A 7,270-nucleotide genomic window follows, 5' to 3' on the forward strand; every position below is an offset into this window, starting at 1 on the left:
GGTTGGACTAGAAGGTCTCCAGAGGTCCCTTCCAACCCCAACCATTCTGTGATTCTGTGAGATCCCTCTATGATAAGGTCACCTGCCCTGTGGATGAAGGGAAGATAGTGGATGCGGCTTTTCTGGATTTTAGTAATGCTTTTCATACTGCCCCTCACAGTATCCTTCTGGACAAGATGTCCAACTCTGAGATGAGCAAGTTCGCAGTGCGCTGGGTGAAGAACCGTCTGAACGGCAGAGCTCAAAGTGTTGCAGTGAACGGGGCTACATCTGGCTGGCAACCGGTCACCAGTGGTGTTCCTCGGGGCTCCATTGTAGGGCCAGTTCTGTTCAATATTTTGATCAATGATCTGCATGGAGGACTTGAATGAGCCGTTAGTAAGTTTGCTGGTGATACTAAACAGGGAGGTGCTGTTGGCTCTCTCAGGGGACAAGAGGACACAGTACAACCAGCTGGTCACAAGAGGTGATTATCCCACTGTATTCAGCACTGGTGCGGCCTCACCTGGAGAACTGTGTGCAGTTCTCTAGGCCCCACCATTTGAGAAGGCTCTGAAGGTCCTTGAATTCATCCAGAGGTCAGCAAAGCTGGTGACGGGGCTGGAAGGCATGTCCTGTGAGGAGCGGCTGAGGACTCTGGGTTTGTCTAGTTTGCGGAAAAGGAGGCTGAGGGGCAACCTCTTTGCTCTCTGCAGCTTCCTGAGGAGGGGACGTGGAGAGGGAGGTGCTGAGCTCTTCTCCCTGGGATCCAGGGACAGGATGCCTGGGAATGGTTCAAAGCTGCATCAGGGGAGGTTTAGACTGGACGTGAGGAAGCATTTCTTCACCAAGAGGGTGATCAAACTCTGCAACAGGCTTCCTGCAGAGGTGGTTGATGTCCCAAGCCTGTCAGTGTTTAAGAGGCATTTGGGCAATGCCCTTAATAACATGCTGGAGCCTTTGGTCAGCCTTGAAGTGGTCAGGTAGCTGGACCAGACGATCACTGTAGGTCCCTTCTAACTGAAATATTCTTCTCTTCTCTTCTCTTCTCTTCTCTTCTCTTCTCTTCTCTTTTATTCTATTCTATTCTATTCTATTCTCTTCTATTCTAATGTATCCTCCATAAACCTCTTTTCCAGACTCTCCATGGCTCCAGTCATTCGTAGAAGGGCAGTTAAGGAGCAGGGTCTTCTCCACATCCAGAATCACTTCCCCAGAGCGGCTGGCTACACTATTCCTAATAGAGGCCAGGATGCCATTGGCCTTCTTGGCCACCTGGGCACACTGCTGGCTCATGTTTAGCCTGGGCTGTCGATCAGCACCCCCAGGTCTCTTTCCACCGGGCCACTTTCTAACCACTCTTCCCCCAGCCTGTAGATCTGCATGGGGTTGTTGTGGCCCAAGTGTAAGACCCGGCACTTGTTCTTGTTGAACCTCATGCCGTTGGTCTCGGCCCATCTATCTAACCTGTCCACATCCCTCTGTAGGGCCTTCCTACCCTCCAGCAGATCCACACTCCCACCCAGCTTGGTGTCGTCTTCAAATTTACTGAGGGTGCACTCAATCCCTACATCTAGATCATCTATAAGGATATTGAACAGCACCGGCTCCAGAACTGAGCCCTGGGGAACACCGCTAGTGACCGGCCGCCAGTTGGACTTTGCCCCATTCACCACCACTCTGGGCTCGGCCATCCAGCCGGTTTTTAATCCATTGAAGAGTCCACCCATCCAAGCCCCGGGCCGCCAGTTTGTCTAGGAGGATGCTGTGGGAGACAGTGTCGAATGCCTTACTGAAGTCTAGATAGATCCATCCACAGCCCTGCCCTCATCTACTAAGCGGGTCACTTGGTCATAGAAGGAGATCAGGTTGGTCAAGCAGGACCTGCTTTTCATGAATCCATGTTGGCTGGCCCCGATGCCCCGACTGTCCTGCATGTGCCATGTAATGGCACTCAGGATGATCTGTTCCATCACCTTGCCTGGCACCGAGGTCAGGCTGACAGGCCTATAGTTCTCTGGATCATCCTTCTGACCCTTCTTCTAGGTGGGCGTTACCTTTGCCTATATCCAGTCAGCTGGAACTTCTCCAGGTAACCAGGACTGCCGGTAGTTAATAGAGAGTGGTTTGGCAAGTTCATTTGCCAGTTCCTTCATTACTCTGGGGTGAATCCCATCCAGGCCCATAGCCTTGTGGATGTCCAGCTGGCACAGCAGGTCACTAACCGTCTCCTCCTGGATTACGGGAGGTTCACACAGCCCCCTGCACCTAACTTCAGGCTCTGGGGGCCAAGTCTCCTGAGGACAACCGGTCTTGACATTAAAGACCGAGGCAAAGAAGGCATTGAGCACCTCTGCCTTTTCCTCATCCCCTGACACTACACTACCCTCCTCATTCAGCAAGTGCTGGAGGCTCTCCTTGACCCTCCTTTTGCTGTTAATGTATTTGTAGAAACTTTTTTTGTTGTCTTTGACTGTAGCAGCCAAATCAAACTCTAATTGAGCTTTGGCCCTTCTAATCTTCTCCCTACATGACCTGGCAATGTCCCTATAGACCTCCCAAGTTACCCGACCCTTCTTCCAGAGCAAGTAGGCTCTCTTTTTTTCCTTAAGTTCTAGCCTAAGTTCTCTGTTTAACCAGGCTGGTCTTTTTCCCCGACGGCTTGTCTTCCTACACACCGGGACAGCCTGCTCCTGAATATTTAGCAATTCCCTTTTGAAGCATGTCCAGCCTTCCTGGACTCCTTTGCCCTTCAGGAAAAACTCCCAAGGGAATCTGTCCACCAACCTCTTAAACAGGCTAAAGTCTGCCTGCCAGAAATCTAAGGCAGAAGTTCTGCTCTTGCCCCTCCTTACTTCCCCCACTATCGAAAACTCTAACAGTTCATGGTCGCTATTCCCAAGACAGCCACCGACCCTCACATCTCCCACTAGTCCTTCTCTGTTCATGAACAACAAGCAGGGCCCCTCCTCTAGTCGGCTCATTTACCACTTGCATGAGGAAGTTGTCCTCCACACATTCGAGGAACCTCCTAGATTGCTTCCTCTCTGCCATGTTGTATTTCCAGCAGACTTCTGGCAAGTTGAAGTCGCCCACAAGTACAAGGGCCCGTGACCGGGCAGCTTCCGACAGCTTCCGACGCCTCGTCCGCCTGCTCATCCTGGTTGGGTGGTCTATAACAGACTCCCACCGTAATGTCCGCCCTGCCGACCTTCCCCCTGATCTTTACCCATAGACATTCAACCTTGTCATCCTCACCATCTTCCTCAATTTCGACACAGTCCAAGCACTCCCTAACATACAGCGCTACCCCACCGCCTCTCCTGCTTCGCCTGTCCCTCTTAAAGAGCTTATAGCCATCCATAGCAGCACTCCAGTCATGAGAGTCATCCCACCACGTTTCTGTGATGGCAACCACATCATAACCTTCCTGCTGTACAGTGGCTTCTAGCTCTTCCTGTTTGTTGCCCATACTGTGTGCATTGGTGTAAATGCACTCAGCTGGGCTAGCAGCCTTGCCCCTGACACAGGCCTGTCGCCCCTAGGTTCATTTGCGGTTGCCCTGGTCTTACCCCCCTCCCCCATCGAACCTAGTTTAAAGACCTCTTGATCAGCCCTGCCATCTTCTGGGCCATAACCCTTTTCCCCTTCTGACTCAGCTGTTCCCCTTCCAGCATAAGCAGGCCCGGTGCCATGAAAGTCGCTCTGTGGTCAACGAACCCAAAATCCCACCTACGGCACCAGTCTCTCAGCCACGTATTAATCTGTTGTATTTTCATAGTCCTTTCCCTATTTTCACCAAACACCGAAGGAATTGAAGAGAATATAACCTGTGCACCTACCCCCTTTACCAAACGCCCCAGGGCCCTGAAGTCCCTTTTGATTGCCCTGGGACTTCTCCCTTCAATCTCATCCCTACCCACCTGGAATACTAATAGTGGGTAGTAGTCAGAGGGCCTCACCAGTTCGGGAATGCTCCTGGCAACGCCCCTTACCTGAGCCCCAGGGAGGCAGGAGACTTCCCTGTGAGTCGGGTCTGGCCTGCATATGGGGCCCTCCGTTCCCCTTAGCAGGGAGTCGCCTATAACAATTACTTTCCTTTTCTCCTTTTTGGAGCTGGTTGCAACCCTCCTACTTGGTTGCTTCTCTTTGCGTAGCCCCGTAGAAGGTCTTTCACCTAGATTCGTGTCTTCCTGACACTCAGGAAGACGCTCAGGCTCCAGCATCTCATACCTATTTTTCAGGAGGACGCGGGGAGGGGAGGAAGGTCGGGATGGGATTCACCTGCCACCCCGAGCAGGGACCTGCCTCCATTCCCCCCCATCCCCTAGGTCTCCTCCTGCTCCTTGTGGAGGAGGAAGAGGATCCTCCACTACCCGGGGAGCATTAGGCCCGTCTGTTTTCCCCAGGACAGGCAGGGAACAGCACTGCCCGCCAGACTCTTCCTGGGATGTTCTTGTACTCCTTAACCTTTCCACCTCCTCCTTGAGTTGGGCCACCAAGGAGATCAGGTCGTCGACACGTTCACCCCTCACACAAGCGAGGTCTCTGTTACACTCGAGTGCCAGGGCCAGGCTCTGGCACTCCCTGCAGCCTGCCACCTGCACCTCCGCATGCTTCCGCGGCAGGTCCGTTTGGGTTGCCATGTCCTTTCTGGCACCCGCAGAGGACTTAGGGCCCTGCCTAGTGGAAACCATACCTTCCTGCCCGCCTACTCTGCTCGCCCTGCCTGCACGAACTGCCGTGTAAACTGCCACGCCCCTGTTTGCGCGCTCCTCTTCGCCGCGCTCCGGGTCGCCGTGCTCCCCAGGGGCCCCTCAAATCTCCCGCAGTGCCTCTGGCTAAGCCCCCTCCTCGCCTGATTCATTGCCGGGAACTTCTGGGTCCAGACGGGACTCGGGGATGCTGCTCGGGTGGCCCTGAGTATGGAACCCACCCGGTACAGCCCGATCTCACCCTTGCCCCGCACTCACCTCAGTCGCTGTCGCTGCTGCTGCTGCTGTCGCTGCTGCCACCGCTGCTGCCGACACAGTTAGGGTCATGGTTAGGGCCTAGGGCCCTCCGGGTGACGGTTAGGACCTAGGGCCCTCCGGGTGACGGTTAGGACCTAGGGCCCTCCGGGTGACAGTTAAGGCCGTTGCTAGGGTTAGAGCTAGTCACCAGTAGGGTCAGGGTTCAGGTTCTTCACGGCTTGGTTCTAGGGCCCTCTGGGTGACTGTTAGGGCCGTTGCTAGGTTTAGAGCTAGGGTTAGTCACCAGTAGGGTCAGGGTTCTGGTTCGTCACGGTTAGGGCCTAGGGCACCCCGGGTGACAGTTAACGCCGCTGATAGGGATAGGGATAGGGCTATTCACCAATAGGGTTAAGGTTCAGGTTCATCCCAGTTACGGCCTAGGGCCCTCCGGGTGACGGTTACGACTGTTGCTAGCATTAGGGCTAGTCACCAGTAGGGTCAGGGTTTGGGTTCGTCACGGTTAGGGACTAGGGCCCTCCTGGTGACGGTTAGGACCGTTGCTATGCCTAGGTCTAGGTATAGTCACAAGTAGGGTCAGGGTTTGGGTTCTTCATGGATAGGTCCTAGAGCTCTCCGGGTGACGATTAGGGCCGTTCCTAGGGTTAGGGCTAGTCACCAGTATGATCAAGGTTCGGGTTCATCACGGTTAGGGCCTAGGGCCCTCCGGGTGATGGTTAGGTGCGTTGTGATGGTTAGGGTTATGGATAGTCAATAGTAGGATCAGGGTTCGGGTTCTTCACAGTTAGGGCCTTGGGCCCTCCGTGTGACGGTTAGGGCCGTTGCTAGGGTTAGGGCAAGTCACCAGTTGCATCAGGGTTCGGGTTCGACACGGTTAGGGCCTAGGGCCATCCAGCTGATGGTTAGGTGCATTCGATGGTTAGGGTTATGGCTAGTCAATAACAGGGTCAGGGTTCGGGTTTATCACGGTTAGGGTCTAGGGTCCCCCAGTGACTATTAGGGGCATTGCTAGGGTTAGGGCTAGTCACTAGCAGGATCAGAGTTCGGGTTCATCAGAGTTAGGGCTTAGGGTCCTCCTGGTGACGGTTAGGGCAGTTGCTAGGGATAGGGCTAGCCACCAGTAGGGTCAGGGTTCAGGTGCATCACGGTTAGGGCCTTGGGCACTCTGGGGGATGGATAGGGCTGTTTCTAGTGTTAGGGCTCGTCACCAGTAGGGTCAGGGATCAGGATCACCACGGTTAGGGTCTAGGGCCCTCCTGGTGACGGTTAGGACCGTTGCTATGCCTAGGTCTAGCTCTAGTCACAAGTAGGGTCAGGGTTTGGGTTCTTCATGGATAGGTCCTAGAGCTCTCCGGGTGACGGTTAGGGCCGTTCCTAGGGTTAGGGCTAGTCACCAGTATGATCAAGGTTCGGGTTCATCACGGTTAGGGCCTAGGGCCCTCCGGGTGATGGGTAGGGACGTTTCTAGGGCTAATTCTAGTCACCAGTAGGGTGAGTGTTCGGGTTCTTGACAGTTAGGTCTTAGGGCCATGCGGGTGACGGTTAGGGCCGATTCTAGAGTTAGACCTAGTCACCAGCTGGGTCAGGGTTTGCGTTCGTCCCAGTTAGGGCCTAGGGCCCTCCAGGTTAGGTTTAGGGCCTTTGCTAGGGTTAGGGTTAAGGCTAGTCAATAGAAGGTTCAGGGTTCAGGTTCATCACGGCTAGGGCCTAGGGCCCTCCCGGTGATGGTTAGGGCCGTTGCTAGCATTAGGGCTAGGCCTAGTCACCAGTAGGGTCAGGGCTGGAGTTCGTCACAGTCAGGGCCTAGGGCCCTCCGTGTGATGGTTAGGTGCGTTGTGATGGTTAGGGTTATGGATAGTCAATAGTAGGATCAGGGTTCGGGTTCTTCACAGTTAGGGCCTTGGGCCCTCCGTGTGACGGTTAGGGCCGTTGCTAGGGTTAGGGCAAGTCACCAGTTGCATCAGGGTTCGGGTTCGACACGGTTAGGGCCTAGGGCCATCCAGCTGATGGTTAGGTGCATTCGATGGTTAGGGTTATGGCTAGTCAATAATAGGTTCAGGGTTTGGGTTTATCACGGTTAGGGTCTAGGGCCCCCCCAGTGACTATTAGGGGCATTGCTAGGGTTAGGGCTAGTCACCAGTAGGATCAGAGTTTGGGTTCATCAGAGTTAGGGCTTAGGGTCCTCCTGGTGACAGTTAGGGCAGTTGCTAGGGATAGGGCTAGCCACCAGTAGGGTCAGGGTTCAGGTGCATCACGGTTAGGGCCTTGGGCACTCTGGGGGATGGATAGGGCTGTTTCTAGTGTTAGGGCTCGTCACCAGT

This window comes from Nyctibius grandis, unplaced genomic scaffold (genome assembly GCF_013368605.1).
Source record: "Nyctibius grandis isolate bNycGra1 unplaced genomic scaffold, bNycGra1.pri scaffold_59_arrow_ctg1, whole genome shotgun sequence".
NCBI classification, from domain to species: Eukaryota; Metazoa; Chordata; class Aves; order Nyctibiiformes; family Nyctibiidae; genus Nyctibius; species Nyctibius grandis.